We start from the raw sequence: 27761 nt of genomic DNA, 5'->3' as shown, positions 1-27761 counted from the left end.
GGGTTTCATAATCAGATTATTGTAGCTGCATTTTTAAACAAGGTTGCATAAACACTAATGTCTGTGAAAGGTAGAGCTGTGTCTAGTAGGCTGTATGGTGGACATGTCCAGTTGGCTATATGATGGTCATGTGCAGGAGGCTGTATGGTGGCCATGTCAAGTATGCTGTGAAGTGACCATGTGCAGTAGGCTATACGGTGGCCATGTCCAGTAGGCCATGTGGGTGCCATGTCCAGTAGGCTGTATGGTGGCCATGTATAGTAGACTGTATGGTGTCATGTGCAGGAGGCTGTATGGCGGCCATATCCAGTAGGCTGTATTGTGGCCATGTCCAGTAGGTTGTATTGGTGCCATGTCCAGTAGGCTGTATGGTGGCCATCTGCAGTAGACTGTATGGTGTCATGTGCAGGAGGCTGTATGGTGGAAATCTACAGTAGGCTGTATGGTGGCCATGTCCAGTAGGCTGTATGGGTGCCATGTACATTAGACTCTATGGTGGCCATCTCCAGTAGGCTGTATGGTGTACTATGCAGAAGGCTGTATGGTGGCCATCTTCAGTAGGCTGTATGGTGTCATATTCAGGAGGCTGTATGGTGGCCAACTCCAGTAGGCTGTATGGTGTCATATGCAGGAGGCTGTATGGTGGCCATCTCCAGTAGGCTGTATGGTGGCCATGGCCAGTAGGTTGTATGGTGGCATGTTCAGTAGGCTGTATGATGGCCATGTCAAGTAGGCTGTATGGGTGCCATGTACAGTAGACTGTATGGTGGCCATACCAGTAGGCTGCATGATGACCATGTGCAGTAGGCTGTATAAATGTCACAGGGACTCCATGTGGCACCATATGATTCTCAGTCAGGGAGCTTCTAAGGGGGAATAGCTAAGTATTACGACATCCAATGGAACATGCCTTCTTATGCTTCTGTATGAATCTGAGGCATTTGGAGATATAGTAAGTCCCCATGCACATTTATGGGGGCCCTATTACGGCTCACTACAAAGATTTAATACATCTCATGCGTGAGGCCTAAAGTCAATAGGTTTGTATTATTCAGAGTATACTGTAAAGGCCCTATTAGACGGAACAATTATCGTACAAATTTTTGTAAAGTTGTTTGAATGTAAGAGATAATCGCCATGTGTAACAGCATGCGACGATAGAACGATGAACAATAAATCATTTTGTTTCTGTGGATTGGCCACATGTGCCTGGATGAAAGATTATCGTTCGTCACTGCCACATCCCCTTGTCTAATTAGAAATCTTCCAGTAGTTAGCAGTTCACCACATAGGTGTGGGCAAACGAGCAAAGATCGCAGTAACAACCGAACAGCAAAAATCTTTAGCAAATATCTTCAGCGTGTAATAGACCGTCTTTTGAACGTAAGCGACTCGCTAAATCATCACTCGTTGTTCGTTCATGAAAGAGTATCTGCCTGTCTAATAGGAACCTTAGTCTGTATAGTTGGAATTGTATCAGATTTTAATTCTGTAGCCAACTTGATACATCAACAATAAAACAGGAAAAATATTTGACTGGGTCTACACAGTGGACCATACCATTGGGACTACAGGGGCAGCTAAAGAGGCCACGATGTCATGTACAAATGGAACTACTTTTTGTTACAACTTCTCAACATCAGGACAATCTTAAGTAAGAGTAATAAATAATTGACACTATAATATACACTAAATATGAAGAAAATATATTAAATATATTTAATATAATAAATATAGGAAACCAACGTTTATCTTTATAAACCATTCCTGTTCCTTATGCTCATGGTTTTTCCCTTGTAGTTTTACATAATCTGCTGTTCCATTATGGTTTCCATGAATAGATATTATGAAGCATTTATTACTATTTGTGTAGCTTCAACATGAAAGGTGACATTACGGTGACATCTGTCCTTTTATGCTGTAGCAGTCAGACTTTCTTTTAAGCTGCAGCAGATTATGTCATTGAATTCTAGGCAAAGAACAGAGAAAGAGACGAAGAGAGGGAAGGTGAGATGGATTGTGGGAGGTTCATTTCTAACCCCCATTGTGTCATGGAAAGTAACAATACATAGGAGTGTGGGAGTAGTGGAGCCTACTGAAAGCAATAGAGATGTAAGGACATGAGGATACAAAGGGGTCACCATAGGTGTAAAGGTAACAAGGCTCGCCTCTTTATAATAGGATTTGCTTGCTTATATTGGATTCGGACAATTTTAGCTCATAACACGTGATGCAACTTTTCTGCTGTTGAAATTATAGGAATTTTTTCTCCTTAAATTGCACTATTGCACAACACTCCAGATTTTACATATAATCTACTCATACAAACAAATATATTTTAGTAAAATTCCCTTACTTCATCATCCAACAGCCCGGAAATTCTCTTAGTCTGGCACTTGTTTCGGATACAGCGCTGTAAAATAATCTGGTATTGAACTAAAGCAGAGGCGGATCTGTCACCTCAATTTGCTGCCAGAGATAAGGGAAACATATTACAGGGACAGTACAGTTCTCCTATTAGCCAAAACGGCACAAAAAAACTATTGAGTGATCAAAGAATACACCAGACTTATAGTTATTCCCCCCGCCTCTCCCCGCAACGGCTGGCTGCTGTGTATCTGCATACATAGGAGCCTGTTAATCTCCACCGAAGGGGGTGGGGATTTAGCGGGAAGAGGCAGGGGGAGGGGGTAACTATGAGTCCGTTGTATTCCTTGAACGCTCCTATCAGCCAAAAGTCACAATATTTTTTTGTAAAATTGTGGCCAATCGGGTAGTGAACTTCTTACCTTACCTGAACCTTACATAGGGCAGAAAATTCAACTGACATATCTGCTTTAACGCTGAGCAGAGATAATCAATTATTGAGAGTAGCAGAGCTGCTGGGAGAGGGGTCCAGACACTGAAATGCCTTCTATGTGGCAAGTGCATATGGTTCAGACAGAGCCAGATCAGGCATGTTCTATGAGGCCCATTAATAAGGGCTGACTATATGAATGATGAGAACTTTAGCAAGGCAACCACCGTCCACGGACTTTACATTTCTAGCAAAACCACAGGGTATGAACCATTTTGAGGCTCATTCTGACTTCTATCTTTCATGCCCTAAATTGGGGTTTTGTGGTGATGTGACCCAGCACCCAAGTGGGGCAGTATTGACACTTTTGCTATGAGGCCCTTTATATTCTATTTACCCCACTGACTTGGGAAAGAGTAGATTGTTGTTGGTTCCCATATTAGTAGCAAGACCTACCTCAATGGAGGATGACGCTTCATTGGCTCTATTTACACCTGTGTCATTGCTTCTGTTTATAACTAACGCTATGCCCCTGTGACAGATTCATCATCTGACAAATCCAAATGGACCTCACTGACATAATGGGGGCCATGGAGGCAAAGTATTTTTATGTCGGCAAGAAAAGTGATGGAACCCCTCATGGAGCCTCTGAACGCTAATGTGGACACAGCCTTAGCCTAATATAGTATGGATCTGAGGATGGATTCTCTGGGCTATGTTAGGTATCAGGAATGAGTTTATTTAATATTAACTCTATGTTAGGGAAGCAATATTTATGTAAATTCCTAATATATCCCTTACAGTGGCTCTAAAGATGGAGCTTCACTTTAAATGCCATGTTATCTATCGCTAAATAGACATAATGAAACACTTGGGGCCTCGTCCGGGATACACAGCTCAGTTACACTTTCAAAGTCATCTATGCCAGGTTTTAATCTGTTCCCTGAATGGCAGCAATTACACCGGCAATGTTAGAATATCTCGGCTGTCGTTTTAAGACCAACAAAAGATCTAGCGGAGCAGCCATAAAACCACAACTAGCCCATAGAGGGAATCTAACTTTCCGAAAAGTCCCTTAGTTCATTTATCTGCCACTTATCTTTGGCAGATGCCTATTCTCAATAAAAGACCTGATTTTTTGTCTCCCTTTCCCAGCAGAAAGTTGTTCTCTGCTGTCATTCTGGTCAATCTATTGCTTTGGCTTTGTGGTGAACCCAATTTATTGTGTTTGAAGAAATTTCCCACTGCAACAATAGAACATATGATCATACTTCTTGAAGTATGTGAATATAACACCTAACCAGTGACGCTCGCCTACAATAACCTGAGACATTCAGAAGTGCAAGAGAAACAAACAAAAAAGGGGAGAAAAGAAAAAATATATATATACACCTCATGTAGCTGCAAATTTTTTTCTCAGAGGGGTTATCCGGAGATATAAAATTGATGGTCAATTCTCAGGATAGGCCATCAGTTTCTGATCGATGGGAGTCCAACTCTCGGCACCCCAATCAGTTATTTGAAGGGGCTGTAATGCCTGTACGAGCACTGCTTCCCCTTCATTCCTTTCACTGTTCCATACTGTGAAGCGTTGACACACTACATGTGTGTCTGCATTTTACAGTATGGAGCAACGTTCGCGGTGAAGGGGAAGCAGTGCTCGCAAATCCACGGGAGCCTTTTTAAAACAACTGATCGGCATCAGACCCCTATCGATCTGATATTCATAGGCCATCAATTTGATCTTTCCAGATAACCCCTTTAAAGGGTATGTATACGTATGCAACATTTTCATTTTATAGTTTTAATACATTTCAAATTAAAAGTGAAGTAACTTTGCAAATAGTCTTGATTAAGGCCTCATGCACACAACCGTAGCCATGTGCACGTCCGTGATTTTCGGGTCGGCCGGCAGCGGACTGTCAGCAGCGAGCCGCCCACAAATCGCGGGCCATGCACATGGCCGCGGCCATTATTTTAAATGAGCCTGGACCGCAGGACAGGCTCCTCTTTCACGGTCATGTGCATGGCCCCATAGGAATGAATGGGGCCACAATTCTCCTGTGGATTTTCGGGTGAATTGCGGCCGCAAAAGCACGTTCGCGTGCATGGGGCCTAAATATCTCCGACCGTTTTATGTACACAGCTACTATGCAGACCTATGTGTCTCTGTGGTTATAGAATACAAACAAACCCTGTATATCATACTCTTCCTGCATGTACATAACTTGAATACACTTGCTCAATGCAGAATATGTCATTTAGGCTGTCTATGCCTAAGGGGCATGAGGACAAAATAAATCTCTGGGCAAAACTGATATATTGTGTTCTGCTTAGTGCAGAGTCTGAGGGGCATACAGAGAACCCCTGGGTCATGCACCACCCCTTCAGACTCTACAGAGGCATAAAAAATTGTGTAAGCTCGAAGGGATCCTTTAAAGGGGTTCTCCCATTTTGGACAATTATGGCATATCGACAGGATAGATGCGGGTCCGGAAACAGCTACCGAGTTCTGGAAACAGCGTAGCTCGCAGTGCTACGCTGTTTCAGTAACTTCCATTCACTTCTATGGGAGTTACGGAAACAGCGTAGCTCAGCGAGCAGTCGGCTGTTTCCGTAACCCTCTGGCCACCTAACCAGGAAGTGGCCAAGAGGCAGCAGAGCCGAGTAAGCTATAACGGGGTTAAGGGGGCAACGTTCTAGAGATAGGTGCCGGCCCCAGAGGTGGGACCCGCATCTATTGGAGTTTTATGGCAAATCCTGTGGATATGCCATAAATTTCCAAGATGAGAAAACCCCTTTAAGGTTTCTCCTATCCCATGAATTTAGCTAAACTTCCAATAAAGGGACATTCACATCATTTTAGGTTTGTGGCATTATTGTTTGGGGTCTGACCTCTGGGACTTCTTGAGAATGAATGGACCATTGGCTTATTCTCTGCACAGTGGGGAGGGGGACAGTAGCATCGCAGTATGGGGAATAACAGAGAAGAATTGGTGGGGGTCCCGGCAATCGAACCTTTATCAGTCAGTAAGTGATGGCATATCCTAAGGGTATGTTCACACGGCCTATTTACGGACGTAATTCGGGCGTTTTAACCCCCGAATTACGTCCGAAATTACGGCTTGAAAGCATTGACAAACATCTGCCCATTGAAAGCAATGGGCTGACGTTTGTCTGTTAACACGAGGCGTATATTTAGTGTCATGTCACTTCTTCAGACGTAAATGGAGCCGTTTTCCATGGACTCCATGGAAAACCAGCTCCAGTTACGTCCGTAATGGACGCGGCGTTCAAGCGCCTGCACATGCCGTTACGGCTGAAATGATGAAGCTGTTTTCTCCTGGAAACAGCCCCGTAATTTCGGCCGTTACGGACGCTGCCGTGTGAACATACCCTTACACTTTATTGGGAAAATAACCTAGCAGCATTTAATGTCCTTCACGTCCATGACCATATTCCATAATTAGCAGAACTTTTTTTGCAGAGTTTTATAATTTTACAAAACCAGAACCGTAGATCTGCTGAACTTCATTACTGGCAGCAGAAGAATCGAAATGACTATTTGAGATACAAAAGCCAGCCGTAATTTAACTTCTTCATTGTTCCATAAGCCTTTTAGCAATGTATTGATCTCTCATATATCCTTGTGACACGCACTAGACTCAGCTCACCACAAGTCCAATTCATAAGGCTCATTCATTTTCTGATATCTTTTTCTATGAATGATAGAGAGGAGCCTTTTCTTCTACTTGGAAAAAGAGTGGAAAAACTGAATGAATAGAGCGAGGTTTGTGTGTTCCCTCTTTTTCATTTAAGCCAGTATTTCTGGATTGTAAAATATTCTGCATTATAGCTCAGTATATAAAATTTACCTTAAAGGGGTATTGCTATCAAAGTAACAGGATATGCCATAAATGTCTGATAGATGCAGGTCCCAGCTTTGGGACCCACACCTACATCAAAAACATAAGTCACTTGACCCCCGTTTCGCCTAGTGCAAATCTGCCTTAACCCCCTCCAGACATTTGACGTATGGCTCTGTCATAGCCGGGTAGGGGAAGTATGGAACAGGCTCACAGAGTGAACCCGCTCCATACGATGCAGGTGTCTGCTGTATGTTATAGCCGACACTTCACAGTAACCATTTGTTACTGCTTGCCCAAAAAGGTGGTGTTAAAAATAGTTACGTGCGGCAAGGCGGCGTTGCAGAAGGGGGGCTCAAGTTTGGGTAACAGCCCAGGGCCTATGGTCTACTTAATCCTCCACTGATGACACCCAATTATATGCCCCTTCCCATGACATCACCACTGCTCTAATACAAAACACCAGTAATTGTCTGTTCGCTGTCTCTAACATCATGTCCTCTCTCTATCTGAAACTGAATCTTTCTAAAACTGAGCTCCTTGTGTTCCCACCATCCACTAACCTTCCTAAACCTGATGTCTCCATCTCAGTGTGTGGCACCACCCATCATAACTCCTGGGCAGCACACCCGCTTTCTTGAGGTTATGATGGACTCTTGGAGCTCTTTCCTTTATTGCTTATATTCAATCACTTTCACGTTCCTGTCACCTTCACCTACAAAACATCTCCAGCGATTTGAATAACTGCATTTTATAATGTTTGAGCTCAGTTTATGGGTGATGGACACCCCTTTAAATTATTATTCATTACATAGGTATTTTATATTGCCATCTTTATACCTGTCCTTGCCCTCCTCCCCCCTTATCTTAGCTCTTTATGATATTATTTTTAAAAAAAGTTCTGTATATGGAAAGAATTTCATCAAAACCTTCAGAGATGTTAACATTTTTATTCATGCATGAAAGTTGTTGTCACGGTCACAGGGTATGTGGACCCACTAGGCCGCTCCGCCGTAGCGGAGAGGCAGCTGACCAGGTCACAGTCTATATGAAAGTCAATAGTAGATAGTAACGCTTGGGTACCTGAAATATTCCAGACGGTGGCTGTGGCTTCAGCATGGATGGAGGCCGGTGCAGCAGGTAGTGCCAGACGTGGTGGGCAGTATCTGATGTGGCTGAAGACACTGGAAGTGGCTGAAGACACTGGACGTGGCAAAGGACACTGGACGTGGCAGAAGACACTGGACGTGGCAAACAACAGCAGGTGCAGTAGACACGACTCCAACACTGGTAGGCACAGAAACAAGAACAGTACGGGATACAGGAACAGGTAACAAGGCACGGGTAACAACGGGAACGGGAAACACTTAAGGAACCATTTGCAAGACAGACTGGGATAAACTAACAATGCTCAGGCAAGGATCAGAAGGGTTGGGGCCTTCTTATAGGCCAGGAAATCATGGGCCATTGATGATGATGATTTCCTGATGTGCGCACGCTGGCCCTTTAAGGTCGTGCACGAGCGTGCGCGCGCACCCTATGGGACACAGCAGCACGGAGCGAAAGTGAGCGCTGGCGTCTCCTAGGAAGGAGATGGGGACCAGCGCTCTCGGATCCATGGCTGCGGGCGTCGGGAGGTGAGTAAACCCGACGGCCCGTGGCCACGGACGCTACAGTTGTTACTATCACGCAAAGAAGATAAAATAAAGACTTTACATACAGTCACTTTTAATAGAAAGGAGCAGATGATGTTGATTCCGCTCTTCAGGCCTTGGCTTATACTTGTGTGTTGTCTTTGGAAATCCAGGTCTGGATCACACATGACGGAGAGAGGAGGAACATTTGTAGTGTGACCGGCCTAGTTGGAGTTTTCCCTGGATTCCTCTAGATGTTCTTACTTCAACACTGAGTTCAACCATTCAGCCTTTTTGTTGTCCATGACAGGTAGGTGAAGGAGCTGCTTTCGATCTCCGCAACTTCCTTCTATGTGTCTATGGTGAGAAGGTGGAGGATCTGTTTTCTGTCACAGCAGTTTCCTTCTGTCTGACCACTTTCGGTAGGGGAAGAAGCTGCTTTCTTTCTCAGCAGCTTCCTTTGGTTTGTCTATGGGCAGTAGGTGAAGTAGCTGTTTTCTTCCTCAGCATCTTCTTTCTATCTGCCCATCGTCGGTAAGAGAAGGAGTTGCTTTCTATTTCAGAAGCTTCCTTATGTGTGTCTATGGTCAATTGAAGAAGGAGCAGGTTTTTGTCTATGAGGCTTCCTTCTGTGTGACCATTGTCGGTAGGTGAAGTAGCTGCTCTGTATCTCAGCAAATTCCTTCTGTTTGTCTATGGGCTGTAGAAGAAGGAGCTGCTTTCTGTTTCAGCAGCTTCCTTCTGTCTGCCCATGGTCGGTAGGTGAAGGAGCTACCATGTATCTTAGCAGCTTCCTTCTGTTTGTCTATGGGCTGTAGAAGAAGGAGCTGCTTTTTTTTTCAGCATCTTCCTGCTGTCTGACCATTGCTGGTAAGAGTAGCTGCTTTCTATCTCAGCAGCTTCCTTCTGTTTGTCTATGGTCGGTAGGTGAAGGAGCTGCTATATATGTCAGCAGCTTCCTTCTGTATGTCTATGGTCAGTAGGAGAAGGTATTTTTTGTCTCAGCATCTTCCTACTGTCTGACCATTGTCGGTAGGAGAAGGAGCTGCTTTCTATCTCAGCAGCTTCCTTCTGTTTGTCTTTGCCACCACATTGGTAGATGAGTTGTCCAGATGGTTACATAGCAAGTATGGTTGAAAGAAGTCCTTCAATTTCAACCTATAATTATTTGCTATGGTGATCCAGAGGAAGGCAAAAAAAATAACCTGAGGACTAGTTGTCGCTTTGTTCTTGTATAAGGGGACAAAAGTTCCTTCCTGATCCCAAATACAGTGATCAGAATAAATCCCTGGATCGTTGGTGCTCGAATCTACGTGGATGTTCAGTGGTGGAATCTTGGTAAATTTGTCAAAATTCGGTAAAAAATAATTCATTCCTAGATGTTACTGGAATGGGGCTGATTTATATCAGCCACTTATTCCTGTAAGAAAATAAAACATGTCTAAGAATCAGCTCTACACATATATACTGTACAGCTGGGTGGTCTTCACGATGTATTATTAAAGTACTGTAACATAGTTTATTGTAAGTGGAAGACCCTTTACTTACAAATAAGTGAAAAGTATTAATTATTACACCCACATCTGGATATTGGACAATATACTACAAAACATGTCGCTATGAAAGTGCAGTAAGTGAGGATCTAGACTATAAGCTAATATAATGATACGGTTATGGTGTGTATGTGTGTTACTGAGCAATCCTAACACTATGGATGTCCCTGGATGTTATACTTACAAAGTCCAATGGAATGGTGGATCGGCCCTGCCGGACTCCACAGCACCCCAGTCCATTGGGTGGAAGAACGGGTGCGATCTGATGGAAGATGTTATTGCCAGCCGGCTGCATGGAGTTTTGCAGAGGAGCTGAAACGTGAGAGAGATCATTATATTTATGTCTTATTGATGATATTATAAGAATCTGTAGAAGAATATGGGGAAATATGAGATTCAGAATCACCATCACAGGCACATCTTATTTAGCACCATCTTCTTCTGGGTTAAATGTGTTTAGCTTTTATGTTCTTTACCGTCTTATAATCCCCTCCTCCTCTATTGACTCACCCCTTCTATGAAGTCGATGATAACCGGGCACATCCCAGGTAGAAATGAAGGGACCTCCTCCTCTAGTGACTGATTGTAGTCCTCCAGTGAGCCATAGCCATTGAACGGCTGATCACCTACGCTCATCGTGAATAAGATGACGCCAAAGGCAAATTAGTCCACAGATGGTTGTAGCGTTCACCGTTCATCACCTGGTAAAACATCAGTTAGGAGATCAGCTGAATATGCGGGTGAGGGGATTTTCATACTGAGTGCTATGAGGACTGGTCTGTGATCAGACATACGCAGGATAGATGGGAATTCTATTGGGTCATTTAGAAAGTTAAAGATAAGAGGACATAATATCAGATTATTACTCTGTCCTACTATCTGCATCATCCAGACAGGAATGTTTCTTACCTCTGGGGCAACGTAACCAGTAGAGCCTAAAAAGTCATCAACTGTGTCCTCCCCAAACACTTTCACTGCTGATAAGCAAAAGTCTGCGATTTTGATGTGTCCGATGTCATCTAGGAGGATATTTTCAGGCTTCAGGTCACTGCAGAGAGAAGAGAAGACACTTATTTTGATGGATAATTTAAAAAAAAAAACAAAACCTTTAAATAATAGTAAATAATGTTTTTAAAATTAAGGAAAAAAAAATCTATTTTTGGTAAGACTATAATGAGGAGATCTGTAAGATGACAACTAAGGAGCCAAAGGTGATATGTTAATGTCTGAAGTAATTACCGATTTATGACGCCATGCTCATGCAGGTATTGGAGTCCGCAGACCATCTCTGCCGCAAAGAATCTGTGGAGTAGAAAGTGGAGGATTGATCAGGGGTTACATATATAATGACACAGAGAACACAAGATCATTAAACACAAGTGTCCTATTCATGTCTTCATCTTCTCCTAGGGCTACAATGTGATGCAGCAGATTTATAGGATCCTCTCTTTTTTAAGATTCTGCTATAAGAAATTTACCTTATGTTTTCTATATGAAACGGTATGTACTCCGCCATTAAGGTAAACAGGTCTCCTCCAGCCATATAGTCCATTACAATGATGTAATCACTTGGTGTCTCCATAGATGCCCGCATAGATGTTAGGAAACGGTTCCCAGCGGCAATTTCCAGAACTTCGAGTTCTGCAAAGATTATATCCTCGACTTGACTCTTAACCATGATTTTAACAGCCAGCAGTTCTTCACTGACTGGATCTGATGCCAAGATGACCTGGAGGAGAACCAAAACAGGTCAGACCAAACTGTGATTTATTATAAGGAAACGTCTAATGACTAGAAGTAGTTTATATTTTAACATTTTGGCGACTTACTTTTCCGTAGTTCCCCTCTCCAAGGTTTTTCTGGAATTCAAGATTGTCAAGGTCAATAGGTATCATCATGTTGACCAATTCTTGTGGGGATGGAGTACGGCTACTGACATAACCAAGGTCTTCTACTGGCATGACCGCTATGTCGGAGGTTGGTTTAAGGCTTCCATCTGCTGAGATTAAAGAAGATTCAGTATTAAACGTAGCTCCAAAATCGACATACTTATATTATATTATAAAAAATATAAAAAGAAAAGCAAATAATAAAATATATAATATTACTGTATATACGGGGCTTATTTATCAAAACTGTTTAAAAGAAAAACTGCTCTTGTTGCCCATAGCCACCAATCAGAGCTCAGCTTCCATTTCCTAAGCTGCTCTGGCAGAATGAAGTCTGCATTGTGATTGGTTGCTATGGGTAACAAGGACTGTTATTCTATTAGACAGTTTTGATAAATGAGGCCTATGTCTTATATAATGATGTGTAATATTAAGAGTAGAATCCACCTCATCCCCTCCAGTCTTATTATACTGAACTATTTCCATCTTACCTGGTGCATCTTTTTCCAATGAACTTTTGGGATTAGAAGTGATCCATGTGCCTTGTCTGCACTTAGTGAAGGAGATGTTTATATCTGATGACCTGGATCCTTTCAAAGCACCATTTCCATTCACTATTGGTCTTGAATATCTGAGATGTCTCCTACATTGGACAACCCAGTCTCTGTTGTTCTTGACTCTCTTCTGGGTTTCCTCTCTTTGTAGGTTTGGAGTCTCTCGACTGTCAGATCTGGAGAATGGGACATGTCTTGGTGTTTCTTGGAGAACCTTTTCCAGCTCTAACTCTGTGCTGATGATCTTTCTCCACTTCTGCAGGATTTTGTCTTTGTTTATCCTCCTTCTATCAGTGACCAGTTCTCTGATTTCCTTCTTGGTGTTAAGGATGATCCTCTGAAGTTCTTCATCAGCGGAGTTTACAGTCAGATTTCATGAGATTCTCAATTTTCCTTTTCTCTGTAAGGATTACACGTCTCTTGATCTTTCTAAATTTCTTTCAGGTTCTGTCTTTTAGACGCCATTTCTGAGGCGTCATTGTCCAAATCGGGTGGTTGATTGTCTTTTCGCCCTAAAACGAACGATGGTTCCTGCTCATCATAAATTCCTCTCCTCTGTCTCACAACCCGATCTCTTTGGGTTCTTCTCCTCTTCTCGTCCTCCATTACAAAATCATTTTTTGCTTCTCAATTTAGTGCAGAATTTCAGCCGGAATTCCCTGGGGTATCTGGGTTGGATTTGCTGCATCAAATCCGACCCATATGATTATACCCGTATTAGAATGTAATTGGTTAAAAGAAAAAAAGATTGTACATATATATATATATATTGGTGCAAATACATATATATATATATATATTGAGGACCTATAGTAAGGTGCTGCTGTATTGCGGAGAAGAATACCAAATAGTATTAAGATAAGTTGGTTTATTAATATGCAGGCAACGCGTTTTGACGTTGGACTAACGTCTTCATCAGGCCAATAACACAAGAACAAAAAAGTACCTCTATTTATAGAGGTAAAACATACAATGAAAACACAATCAGCTAGAAAGGGTGCAAAAAACATGGGGTCAAAGCTCAACCATGACGTCAGAGTAGTAAATAAACAGAGCATGATGGCATGAATCCAATGGACAACAAGGTTTTTTCTTTTTTTCCACAGTCGTATTAGAATGCATTGTTAATACTGGAATGTTAGTATTATTTCATGCCTGCGTATAATAATTGGTAAAAAAACAGAAGTTTAAGAATTAATTTACACAGGAGACATATCTTATATACCTCTCAGCCATAACATTAACCCCTTGGTGCGTATATTTACGGCGCTGAAAAACTTCTGCTGAGGACTAGCACTGTAAATCTATGGCACAGTTATGATGCAGGTTAAAGAGTCGTGCCCACACCATTAACCGAAAGAGGACTGGTGTGTTTGGCCTACCGCGCAACTATCAACCCTGATCTTGGCCGTTTAACTCCTTAGATGCCATGGTCAGTACAGAATGCAGCATCTAAATTATGAAAACAAAGAGAGAGAGCTCAGTTTGACTCCTTATTGCTGAACCTCGCAACCGGATCGCAGGGGCCTATGGTTAAATAGGGCAACTAGGGGCCTAAAAAACATGCCATATGAAGTTGCCTATGTTAGAAGCCTTAGATATGTCCTAATACAGTAGGTGCCTGTCAGAGGTATTCCAATGCATTATTTGTTAAAAGTTAAAATCATAATTAAAAGTCCCCTAGTGAGACAAAAAAAAAAGATAATAGAGTTTAATTTAAAAAAAAAATTGTAACTAATAGACAGACAGATCAAATTAAGAATAAACACATTTTTTATCTATAAAAAAAAATCATTTATTGAAAAAAAGTGATGAAACAAAATCCACTTATACATGTTTGATATCCCCATAACCGTGACAAACCGCAGAATAAATCTAACATGTTATTTATACCGCAAGGTGAACGACGTAATAAAAAAACACAAATTGTTTTAGACATTACCACTTTTCCCAATTTGTTTTATAAAAGTTAAACGCAAATATATATGTACCCCAAAATAGTGCTATTAAATAATGCAACACGTTCCGCAAAACACAAGCCCTTATATATGGGTGTATATCGTAAAATAAAAAAGTTGGAACTCACTGAGACAAAACAAAGAATTCCCTGCATCCTCAATGCCAAAATTGAAGGTGAAACCAACTTAAGAGATAAAGCCCACTTGTCTAATATTGTGTAGATCCCACTTGTGCCGCCAAAACAGCTATGACCTAGTGATGAGCGAATTTCCTGAAATTTATTTAGGGGCCGATTCTAACAAATTAAATCACAAGTTCCCAGAGAGCTCTGTCAGACGGTCTTATGTCTCGTAGAACTGTATGCAATTGGGATACATGCCTAGATGACATCAGAGATTCAATCAAGGCAATCGGGCCACTTCCGATAACACAAAAATAAAAACATACTCGCCACCTTCCCTGGACTCCCATAGCGACGCATCCCTGCCGGAAGGTGATCGCTGCAGCCTGTGATTGGCTGCAGTGATGACATGGGACATACGTCAGCTCACCTTCCGGAAGGGATGTGTCGGGAGACCAGGGGAGGTGGTGAGATTTTTTGGTTTTTTTTAAATCTTTTCTAGACTCTTTTTTTTTTTTTATATAATAAGCAAAATGTCGCTGGTTGCTGCCATTTTGACAATTTGTGTGTCGCAAATACGAAACTTTTGGGAAATTTAGACCAAATTTGATTTGTGCCGAATCGGTTTGATCATCTCTACTTTGACCCATTGAGGCATGGACTCCACAAGTCTGAAGGTGTCCTGTGGTATCTGGCACCAAGACGCTAGCAGCAGAAACTTTAATTCCTGTAACCTGCGAGCTGGGGCCCCCATGGATCGCATACCCCATGGATCGCATTTATCCTGTGCCCTTTACAATACTCTGTGCCCCCTTTAGGCACCCGGGCCTTGTTAGTTCTCCACCCCCCTATAGCGTTGCCTGTTTGCCTGAATGAGGTCTGTTAAAGGCTATTTCTAAAAACGGAAAAATGCCTTTAATTATTTTTCGTAACCCCTTCCCTGACCTTCAGAGCACCTTACCTTATGTTATCATTGTCATAAGAGGCTCTGTACCAATTATAGATATATTACCTTGGGAGGTGAGGATAAAACCAGGTCCACATGTGCCCATATCATGGACAGAAACAATGGAGTCCATGTATAAGCTGATATATGATTCAGCTACAGTACAATCAAGGGAATTTCGAGTAGTTGTGGTGTGCTCACAGGTGTTAGTGAAATTCCCACCTATCTTCGGGATTGAGACCCCGCTGCTTCTTTCTATCTAAACATAGGCTTTGCTCCCATCCATTAATCAGAAGTGGTTCTCTTTGACTTTTTTCCTGTACAAATCTTGTTTCTTGCTGAGTCTCTCAAAGATATTGCTTTAAAGAAAAAAAAAAAATGCCCTTCAAGAGGGGACATGTACTCCCAGCGGACGCTTCACCTGGTAATTAGGCTCACTTGCTATATAAAGTGAGGTCAACAACTCAAAGGCAAAAGGAGCGTAGATTATTTATTATGCATAATAGAGGCAGCCGAGGTTTTAATGTGATTGCAAAATGTTAAAGGGGTTCTCGGGGTGTATATCTTGAATTATTTATGTTTTTTTTTTGTTATTTTTCATATTTTAAGCTAAATCCACTTTTAAGAAACGTTCACTTGTGCTGGACTGGGCACATTCTGGAAGCTTTTATAATTTACTCTATATCCAGTTCCCACAATGTAGCAGGAAACTGTAGCTTTTGCACTTTCCGTTGCGTGATTTTTGCCCATTGACTTTACATTGCTTGGGTTCGGTCCGGCCATGCATTACATAGACAGCCATTAATTTGAATGGCCTCCGTGTAATGCTACACACATACTGCAGAGGACGCTGTGATAACAGCTCATAGCCAGGGAAAGAGTAGCCAGCTTTCAGTTAAAATGGGTTTGTCTTTATGAGACTATCCCTATAACAGGTAGACTGCACAAAGCCCACCAGACACCCGCCTGAAATTAAAGGTCCACTTTATGGGCCATACCTGCCACACAAATAGATACAATAGACGCCATTCTCCTTTTTGGATGAGGGATGGCCACAAAATTTACTTAAGTTTCTAGTCTATAAAAAACAAAACACACTGCCAGCATCATGTGCCAGCAACCGGTTTACCAGTGGCATGATAACACCTCAAAGGGCCATCAAATAGCTCCCAGCTCTGACTTAAGGCCATTGTCCAAAATAATCAAAGAAAAAAGAAGCAGCAAATGTTATAAAGTAACAAAACAATTAGTACTCAGCTCTTCAATCACCTGCCAAACCATCGCATAGGCTACGCCGCTCCCTCGCCAATTTTCATTTGCAGACTGCCTTCAATGACGTGCTGTATCGGCACATAACCACTGCAGCCAATCACTGGCCTCACCAGTCACTTGCCGTATATACTAACGTCAACTCTGAGAACTCAGTTCAACATCTTTTTAGTTATACATGCAGATAGTAGGCAGCCCGTCAGTCAGTGGTAAAAAGTGCAGGAGAAGGTAGGAGGAAGCAGGTGAGGCGGGAGAAGGTAGGAGAAGACAGAAGGAGGTAAGGGGAGGTAGGGAGAAGCAGGAAAAGGCAGGAGGAGGCGGGAGGAGGTGGGAGGAGTTAAGAGGATGCAGGAGAAGGCAGGAGGAGGCAGGAGGTGGCGGGAGAAGGCAGGGCAGCGTTTTCACTCATGAACACAGTGGACTGATAACTATGAGTCCGCTGTATTGTTTGTTAGACTTTGCTTGATTATCCAAATGGCTTAATATTTTTTTGTACTATTTGGGCTAATAGTAGAGCGGACCTGTCCCCACTTTATGCTGCTCTTAAACATGATACCATAGTAAGAGCCACTTTAACCTCTTTCCTTCCAAGTACCTTATGTGCTCTTATATAGTGTAGTGCCCAACAAGTGCTAGTGATATTGGGGGGGTGGGGAGACATGTGACAAAACAAACAGAAAAGCCATGAGGAATAGGACTGTATCCCCCAAAATGCGTTACAGCAATGTGTTAATGTTTTTTTTTTAATTATTCAATTTATTTTACTTTGTGCAAAAAAAAAAAGTTAAATACTGTGAGTAGAATGTGTGAACATAACCTAAGGGGGGGGGGGGGGGGTCTCCATGTTATGTAGATAAAACTAATTAAAATGTGCATAGAGAGTGGTTACAATTTGTAAGACATTCTCTGCAGTAAATTGATCTCCAAAATCAGATCTTGGAGGCCATAACTACAGGATCATGGCTAATTGTTATTTATAGTGTCCATGGTGAGGATCATGCAGGGGTGTAGATATTTGGGGTGCAGCGGTAGCAGCCTCAGCTGGGTCCTGTGCCTAAGGGTGCCCAAAGGTCCCTCTACTGCATAAAGACACTGGTATTATAACTGGCACATGGTAGGTGGAGGGATCTGTTAAAGTTACACCTCTGGAACTATGGACATCTATGAATGTATTCATCATCACTGTAAATAGATAGCTATATCCCTGTAGTCCTGGTCTACGAGAACATTCTGTGTGACAACGTATATAACCACCAATATAGCTCCTAAAATATTTGTTACCCAGCTTTCCAAGTCTCCTGTAGATCAAATCTGCCTAGGTATGCAGCAGCATGGGATCTGAGGGATGTGTCACTGCACAAATGGAAAGATTTGTCATCTAGAAGTCTGGGAAAGCTAGGTGACATACATTGCCGGAGCTGTAATAGCTGCGGAACAGTATTAATAATAACCTGACAGAAGAGACTCAAGGACGATTTCAGGGGGGTAAGGCTCTTTTAATTGAATTTCTAAATTATACCAAAATTTCCGCTCTGTAGAATGAAATAGCCGGGCTGGTTAGAAAGAGCCATTCAGAGTATCTCGTCACAGGAATTGAAGAGTCAGCTTTTCTCCTCGCTTGGGTTAACTTTGGCTGAGGCTTTTATACCTATAAATTGAATCCTTGCATTCACATGCGAGAGCCTGTACTCAAATTATTATCTCCAGACCACTCCAGTCTGATCCTGTGCAAAGCCCAGACTCAGAGAGGCACCTCTGCGGGAGTTAATGGAAGCCATCTTAAAAATTGGTCAAAAGCCTACATATTTCATTGACTAATAGTAATTTCAGAAGACCATAAAGATGAATCATTGCAATGAACTTGGAGAGGTTTGTTCAAGCTCGAGCACGCTGCAAGGCTTTCTATAAACCGTCCTGATGAAACAGCCATTATTGGACTTGTTTAGACTATAAGAAGCTGAAGTGCATTGATTCGATGGCCCTTGTAACATGGAAAGGGCAGAGAAAGAAATATGAGATGGATGTTAGGGACTATTATGTGAAGAGTAGGCCCCACGGGTCAGGACAGCCCTTGATTTAGTGTTTCTTTTCACATTCCTGTAAGGGAAAGGAAATAAACCATTAATGGGGATGGGTGACATAAACATGAACAACGTTGCCCTCTTTAGACCTGGCGGTTACTGTACAAAATATCATTAATTTGAAATGATGTCAGATGATATATTTTGCTGACTGGCAAACATCCAATATGCAAGTAGTTATGGCTTAATACAATTACATTTTAATAGGATCTATCATTAGCAAAAACTTCTAAAAACGAGGTAATGGTCCTCCAAACAGGGGGAGGTTCATGATCTCAGGCCAGGATTGGTGATGGATCCATGATGGACAGCATCCAGTAAAGCAAATGAGTGTCAAAAGCTTTCGATAGAGCAGAAGTTATCCCACCTCATTGCCAGCTTCTGAAGGGATCCACCACTCTATACCATGGGCAGCACTGTTGTCTTACAGCAATGGGGACATGGGCTTCAATCTGACCAAAGACAATATCTGCATGGAGTTTGGATGTTCTCCCCATGTGTGCGTGGGTTTCCTCCAGGTTCTCCGGTTTCCTCCCACACTCCTACAAAATATACTGATAGGTTAATTAGCTTCCTATAACATTGGCCCTAGTTTGCTTGTGTTTGAGATACGGAAATTAGATTGTGAGCCCTATTGAAAACAGGGATTGCTGTGAATGGTGAGAATTTGTACAGCACTGAAAAATATGTTGGCGTTATGGAAGCAACAGGAAATTGATACAGTAAATGCCATAGTTGCTTGTGTTGGAATTGGAGACCTGTTTGCTCTGGACCTTTCTTCAAGAGAGAGATATTAGGAATTGCCTTACAATGAGCAACAAGAAGATTGCAGAGCACAAAATGGAACTGCAAGAAAGTCAAACTGTGCTCATACATATTAGATGTATGTTGAGCGAACCCACGGATTTCAGCGGGATCGGCCGACCATCTAATGTGTATGGCAGCAATCTGACTCTCCCATGATGGCAGATGTCGGGGGAGAAAAGGGTCAGGCATGTTGAATATCAACATTCCCGATCTTATTATTCAATATTAGATTCTCCCTGAGAACACATGCATGCTCGGCTGATGAAAATGTGTCATCAGAAAATGCCTTCTTATTTAAATCAAACTTTTATTCGAAACATATTTAGCAAAAAATTTTGGTTCTGTTTTTTCTATTATTTTTATGTGACTATCCACATTAAAAAAAAGTTAGGCCTCATGCACACGAACGTATTTTTTTCCTCCCGTAAATACTGGCGTAAATACGGGTGCTTTGTCAAACGTATTCGACCCGTATTCCACCTGTATTTACGTACCCGTTTTCTCTGCACTAATCGGCAGCCCCTTCTCTCTATCAGTGCTGGAAAGAGAGAAGGGGCAGCCCTTTTGGGCAGAGTTTCCGCAGCGATTGAAAGTAAAAGAAGTTCATATGTACCGTTGTCTTGGTGACGCGCTTCTCTTTTGACATCCAGTCTAACCTCCCTGGATGACGCGGCAGTCCATGTGACCGCTGCAGCCTGTGATTGGTCTGTGATTGGCTGCAGCGGTTACATGGGATGAAACGTCATTCCGGGAGGCCGGACTGGAGGAAGAAGCAGGTAAGTTAACTTTTAATACTATTAACTCCAGCGGTAGTCACTGTGCTGAAAGAGTTACTGCCAATCAGTTAACTCTTTCAGCACCCTGGATAGTGACTATCCCCCAACGTCGCCTAGCAACACTCCCGTAATTACGGGTGCAAACATGTAGCCACCTGTAATTACGGGAGCCCCATAGACTTCTATGGGCCTGCCCGTGCCGTTATTACGGCCTGAAATAGGAAAATTCCATATTTTTCAATGGCACGGGCACCTTCCATTATACAGGAAGGTACCCGTGGCCAATAGAAGCCTATGAGCCCGTAATTACGGGCCGTAATTACGGTTCGTAATTACTGGCGTTTTTACGTTCGTGTGCATGAGGCCTTAGTAATAGCTTTATTACCCCGCTGGGGGCCTTGAAAAGGCAGGACTGAATCACTAAACACACAGATAAGGTTCTCTATTCATATGTCGCTCTCTGAGGTAAGGGGCTGTGCTCCATCACTTCCTAAACAGTTTAATAATATACGACTATTTGTATGTTATTTCCTCCAAAATTTTTACTGCTTTTTCAAAGCACAAACAGACAATACAGGATGGAAGTGTGTTTCTCCAATATGGCACCACAGATATATTTTTTAAAAATAGCCACTACATTAAAAAATAAATATATATATATATATATATATATATATATATATATATTTCTCTTCTCCAGATTTACATTTAATTAAAAAAAATAAAATTAGACGAGTATAAAGCTGACAAGAAACTGGAGTAAGCAAATAATTAAATAATTAATAAAAATAATTCTTCAATTTAGAAAAGTAGGTCTTATCCATAGAGTTAACAATATTAAAAAAAATGTCCATAATTCCACCCATTTATTAATTTGGTCACACCCATGAGTATTCCAAACCTACTTTTTTTTATTACTTGCAAAAAATTCTATCACCTATTATAAATGACCCTTAATCCATATTATTCAAGGTTATAAAGAGTTGACTTTGGTAGATGAGCCAGAACCCGGCCAAGAAAGGTCCAAGACATACTGTAAAGGCATTCTTGAGGTTACCAAGAGTTAAAGTAAATTGAGCAAAACTGATTACCAAATACCCTTCCCGGATATCTTGTTTTTCTGATACAGTAGTTCTTTAGCATGCTAGATTTCACCGCTGAGTGATGAAATTCAACTCCATACAAGTGCTAAAAGCATCCTACATTTAAGGATCTTGCAAAGAAAATTTGTTAGCTAAAAGCTCACGGTTTGACATAAGTAGGAGAAGTGAAATGTAACATTGATTTCCCAAGTGTCTGAAAGGTATATCAAATAACAGTAAAATAAAATTGTCAAACCAGAAAATACGTTTCATCAGAATATTTTTGTGTCCAATAAATAAAATGTTCATATCAATTCTAGATATACTATAACATTGTCAACACGGAAAGTATCTGTTTACCAATTAGTATTGACTATATCCCACAAGCGGATGGTATATCAGTCATCAATGCGTTCCCCCTTCCCTCGTTTAAGACGTAAACCTTATTATTTTTCTAGGAAAATACTATACTTTATCTATTGCTAATGATTTAGGGGGATATTTTGGTGATATAGGTTTGTTATAAAAAAAACTCTGTAAGGAGTTTCGTTTATTCTCTTCCCATGACAGCGAACCCATGTTATGGGAGGAGAATAAAGTCAACTGTCAAAATTGATGTCGTTTCAGGAGAGTTAAAGAAAAGCAACCAAAATAACCAAAATACACACACACACACACACACACACACATATATAAAAGCCACACGAATGTAGCCATATTTATCTTAACTTGTTGCAGCGTGATATCTCACAACTCAAAGTTATTTAAAAGCATTGAAAAAGTCTCTTGACACTGTGTTTCTAATGTGTTAAAAGTCCAGATAAAGATGGCTACATCTGTGTATATATATATATATATATATATATATACACATATATATGTCCAGTATATATATGTCCAGTATATATATATATATATATATATATATATATATATATATATATATATATATATATATATATATATATATATGTATATATAAAGCAAGAGAAAGGCTCTGTTGCAGAGCTGAAACGTTGCATTGACTAATGGACTAATAAAGCACCACCAATTTTTTGGGTTATTATCTTTGGAGTGCTGCCTGATTTTTTGGATCTACTTGTTTGGGTCTTATGGTCGCAACCATGGCGGGCTTGCAACCATCCACAACTCCTTTAAACTGTGTGGTTGACATCTTTCTGGTAATTTTAGGCTAGGTTAATTTTAGATTATATAAAAAAAATAAAAAAAATAACATTGTCAAAATTATATATATTTATTTGCATTGTGCACAGAGAAATAAGTATTTGATCCCTTTGGCAAACAAGACTTAATACTTGGTGGCAAAACCCTTGTTGGCAAGCACAGCAGTCAGACTTTTATATATATATTTATTTGCATTGTGCACAGAGAAATAAGTATTTGATCCCTTTGGCAAACAAGACTTAATACTTGGTGGCAAAACCCTTGTTGGCAAGCACAGCAGTCAGACATTTTTAGTAGTTGATGATGAGGTTTGCACACATGTTAGATGGAATTTTGGCCCACTCCTCTTTGCAGATCATCTGTAAATCATTAAGATTTCGAGGCTGTCGCTTGGCAACTCGGATCTTCAACTCCCTCCATAAGTTTTCGATGGGATTAAGGTCTGGAGACTGGCTAGGCCACTCCATGACCTTAATGTGCTTCTTTTTGAGCCACTCCTTTGTTGCCTTGGCTGTATGTTTCGGGTAATTGTCGTGCTGGAAGACCCAGCCACGAGCCATTTTTAATGTCCTGGTGGAGGGAAGGAGGTTGTCACTCAGGATTTGACGGTACATGGCTCCATCCATTCTCCCATTGATGCGGTGAAGTAGTCCTGTGCCCTTAGCAGAGAAACACCCCAAAAACATAATGTTTCCACCTCCATGCTTGACAGTGGGTACGGTGTTCTTTGGGTCATAGGCAGCATTTCTCTTCCTCCAAAAACGGCAAGTTGAGTTAATGCCAAAGAGCTCAATTTTAGTCTCATCTGACCACAGCACCTTCTCCCAATCACTCTCAGAATCATCCAGATGTTCATTTGCAAACTTCAAACGGGCCTGTACATGTGCCTTCTTGAGCAGGGTGACTTGCGGGCACTGCAGGATTTTAATCCATTACGGCATAATGTGTTACCAATGGTTTTCTTGGTGACTGTGGTCCCAGCTGCCTTGAGATCATTAACAAGTTCCCCCCGTGTAGTTTTCGGCTGAGCTCTCACCTTCCTCAGGATCAAGGATACCCCACGAGGTGAGATTTTGCATGGAGCCCCAGATCGATGTCGATTGACAGTCGTTTTGTATGTCTTCCATTTTCTTACTATTGCACCAACAGTTGTCTCCTTCTCACCCAGCGTCTTACTTATGGTTTTGCAGCCCATTCCAGCCTTGTGCAGGTCTATGATCTTGTCCCTGACATCCTTAGAAAGCTCTTTGGTCTTGCCCATGTTGTAGAGGTTAGAGTCAGACTGATTAATTGAGTCTGTGGACAGGAGTCTTTTATACAGGTGACCATGTAAGAGCTGTCTTTAATGCAGGCACCAAGTTGATTTGGAGCGTGTAACTGGTCTGGAGGAGGCTGAACTCTTAATGGTTGGTAGGGGATCAAATACTTATTTCTCTGTGCACAATGCAAATAAATAGATATAATTTTGACAATGTGATTTTCTTATTTATTTTTTTATATAATCTATCTCTCACTGGTAAAATTAACCTAGCCTAAAAATTCTAGACTGTTCATGACTTTGACAGTGGGCAAATTTACAAAATCAGCAAGGGATCAAATACTAATTTCCTTCACTGTATATATATATATAGATATATATAGATATAAAACATTTCATTGTACAAGCAACATTGTAATCATTGATGATAATGATAGATAGATGATAGATAGATAGATAGATAGATAGATAGATAGATAGATAGATAGATAGATAGATAGATAGATAGAGAGAGAGAGAGAGAGAGAGAGAGAGAGAGAGAGAGAGAGAGAGATAGATAGATAGATAGATAGATAGATAGATAGATAGATAGATAGATAGATAGATAGATAGATAGATAGATAAGTAGATAGATAGATAGATAAGTAGATAGATAGATAAGTAGATAGATAGACAGATAGATAGATAGATAGATAGATAGATAGATAGATAGATAGATAGATAGATAGATAGATAGATAGATAGATAGATAGATAGATAGATAGATAGATAGATAGATAGATAGATAGATAGATAGATAAGTAGATAGATAGATAAGTAGATAGATAGATAAGTAGATAGATAGATAGATAGATAGATAGATAGATAGATAGATAGATAGATAGATAGATAGATAGATAGATAGATAGATAGATAGATAGATAGATAGATAGATAAGTAGATAGATAGATAGATAGATAGATAGATAGATAGATAGATAGATAGATAGATAGATAGATAGATAGATAGATAGATAGATAGATAGATAGATAGATAGATAGATAGATAAGTAGATAGATTCACCGCTTCATACACTAATTTTCAAATGAGTTTGTGATGGACTTGCAGCTATACACAGTAGCCAATCTACACAAGCAGAGATGCAGTGTAAAGTATGCAGGGGAAACAGAGCAAGAACCTGAACATCAAATAAAAAAATCAATACATAATTCAATCACCAATCAAGATGGTCAACTCTGAAGAAAATAAATAGTAGATAAGCATTACCGGCAAGTACTCACTTAAAATTACACATAAAATGAAAGCGACGGAGCAGTGGGACAGTCACTAAAAATATGATATCAGAGCTGACCCCCCGCAATCATCAGTATGAAGGAGCTCAGGCATTCAGTGATCTTCGGAGGTCCGCGGGGTCCTAGTCACAAAGCTTAAACATTGATGGCCTATCCTAAGAATAGTCCATCAATCCCTTATACCTGGAAAATCCTGTTAATTTGGTTCATGGCAAATTTCTTTGTCAATGTGAACTGTCCACGTATATGTAGAACTGTTCTATATCAGGTTTATTTTAGTTGGAGCTATTTTTAGGTTTTCCACTAAATCCATGTGCACAACTTTGAAATCTAAGACCTTATTATATAAATCACATTTTCTTTAATGGCCGTCCAATAGCTGAGGTAGTGGTGGTAATAAAAGCTGTAGTATATTACAGAGTGGAGCCTTCTCTTATTAATCATTATTAAGTATGTAGGGTCCGTATCTAGGTAGACTTCAAATGTCCTCGCAAGTGGCTGGAGATCTAGGTCCTGGGATTTTATAAGCACCGTCTTCACAATTAACCACGTGTAATGTAGAAGTAAATGATTTACGTCGCTCCTAGAAGTCTGCATTCACCGTGCAGCTCATAAGCAGGAGACGATTTCTGCTCAATAGGATCCTAATTGTGTTGTTATTCCAATATCCCCTGTGGGATGCTTAATTCACCAACCAAATCCTTCTTTAGAGAATTAGGACAAATACGTTTGGTCCATTATATAACCACAGTTAATTACTTGAAGGCTTTAGTCCGGGACTATATTCGATAAGTATAAATATGATATTGCCGGGTAATGTACATCCTGCATGTGGATACTTATAATACAGGTCACTCTATGTTCCTTGGCACTACTATTTGACGATTGGTAATACTGTAGAATGATCCTGACACACTACGGGGTTGACCTATTCACAAGGGTTGCGGGCCATACTCAGGCCAGGCCCTATGATACTATAGTAAAGCGCATAATCTTTATTATTTTCTTACAAAATGTAAAAAATTGTTTCATTTATGATCACCCAATAATCCGTAATACATAAAAATCTGAAATTTTTTGGGCCATTGCTTGGAAATGCAGTGTGGATACATTCTAGATTTATCCAGATCCCATTGCGTTTGTATTGATCTAGGGGTGACACATAGAAAATTGGGCCCCTATAGAAAAAAAGCATATTGGGACCTGTTGCTGATTCACATTTTTGCAATCACTCTCATCCATCTTGGTACATGAGGGTCCCGTTCTAGTTGCCCCACTCCTCTGTTCCATCTATTGTATGGGGGAAGGGTGACGTGTTTGATAATATTGCATGATTATTGAAAGGGGTCCTGGGCAGCACATAAAAAAGGGAAATGTAATCGACCTAAGATTGGTCCCATCTTCTCAAGGGCCCCAAAATAGCAGCATAGATCAATTTTATCAATAACCATGTGATGAGGTAATACATGGCAAGATTTGGATCGTTAGAAATACAGGGTAGGGATCGTTAGAAATACAGGGTAGGGATAATCTAGGTTCATCCAGATCCTCATGCTCTTGTGTTGATCTGGATGATGAAGGGGCGTACACAGAGAGTACATGGCCCCCATAGAAAAAAAAAGTAAAACGTGACCTGTTGTTGATTTACATTTTTTGCAATCACGCTCCTCCATCTCTGGACAAGAGGGTCCGGTGCTCGTTGCCCCACTCCTCTGTTGCAGGAGAAGGGAGACGTTTGAAATGGGACCATCCTAAGCATGATACCTCTTCTCATGGGCCCCATAATAGCAGCATAGGTCAATGTTATCAATGACCATGTGATGAGTTTTAACACATGGCCAAATTTGCGCTTCACCTGAATTTGGAACAGGGTTATTTGAACAATTATATATGTGTATATGTTCTTTTAATCCTTTAGGAGGCAGAGTGGGATCCAGAAGATAATATCTCACTCCCAAAGTTATAGTAGTTGCATATTATATACCAAATGTATAAGCAAGAAAGAGTGGACGGATGTCTACAGGGTCAGACTACACACAAGGTTTGTTTGTAGTCTGTTACCATGGAGACACATAGTTCTGAATAGGAGCTGCATATACAAAAAAGGTCAGAATTTTTAAAGGACTATTTACAAAGTTGCTTCATTTTTTATTTTAGAGGTATTGGATCAATAAAAACTGATTGCAAATATATACACACCCTTTAATATACTCTATATTTCATAGAAATGACATAACTTCTCTCCAGATATGTGTTATATATAAGAGAAATGACATAATCAATTACCAAATATCAAATTGTACCTGCATCCAAAATCTTTCAATATACAACATTTAATAAGATATTTTCAGCACATACATAAGAGGGAGAAAATGTTCATTCCAACAACTCAGATGCTTGGTTATCTCAATAGAGTTTAGTAATGAGGTCTCAACACGACTTGAATAAGTTCATTTAATTTTCACATGGTCATAACAAATATTGGAGAAATACATTATAATAAGCTGGGTCAGATGTGGTTTACTCAAAGTCCATCCCTATATGTAGGTCAGCTTCTGTTATCTGTAGTTATTTACTGTGGGCACCATCAATTTTTAGTATTATGAATAAGGGCATTAGATTTAGGAGGCCTGCAAAGGCCACATTGATTTCTCTATGAGACACGGCTAAAATCATTTATAGCTTGCAGTCA

This window comes from Rhinoderma darwinii, chromosome 9 (genome assembly GCF_050947455.1).
Source record: "Rhinoderma darwinii isolate aRhiDar2 chromosome 9, aRhiDar2.hap1, whole genome shotgun sequence".
Lineage (NCBI taxonomy): Eukaryota > Metazoa > Chordata > Amphibia > Anura > Rhinodermatidae > Rhinoderma > Rhinoderma darwinii.
This window is presented reverse-complemented; position numbering follows the sequence as displayed.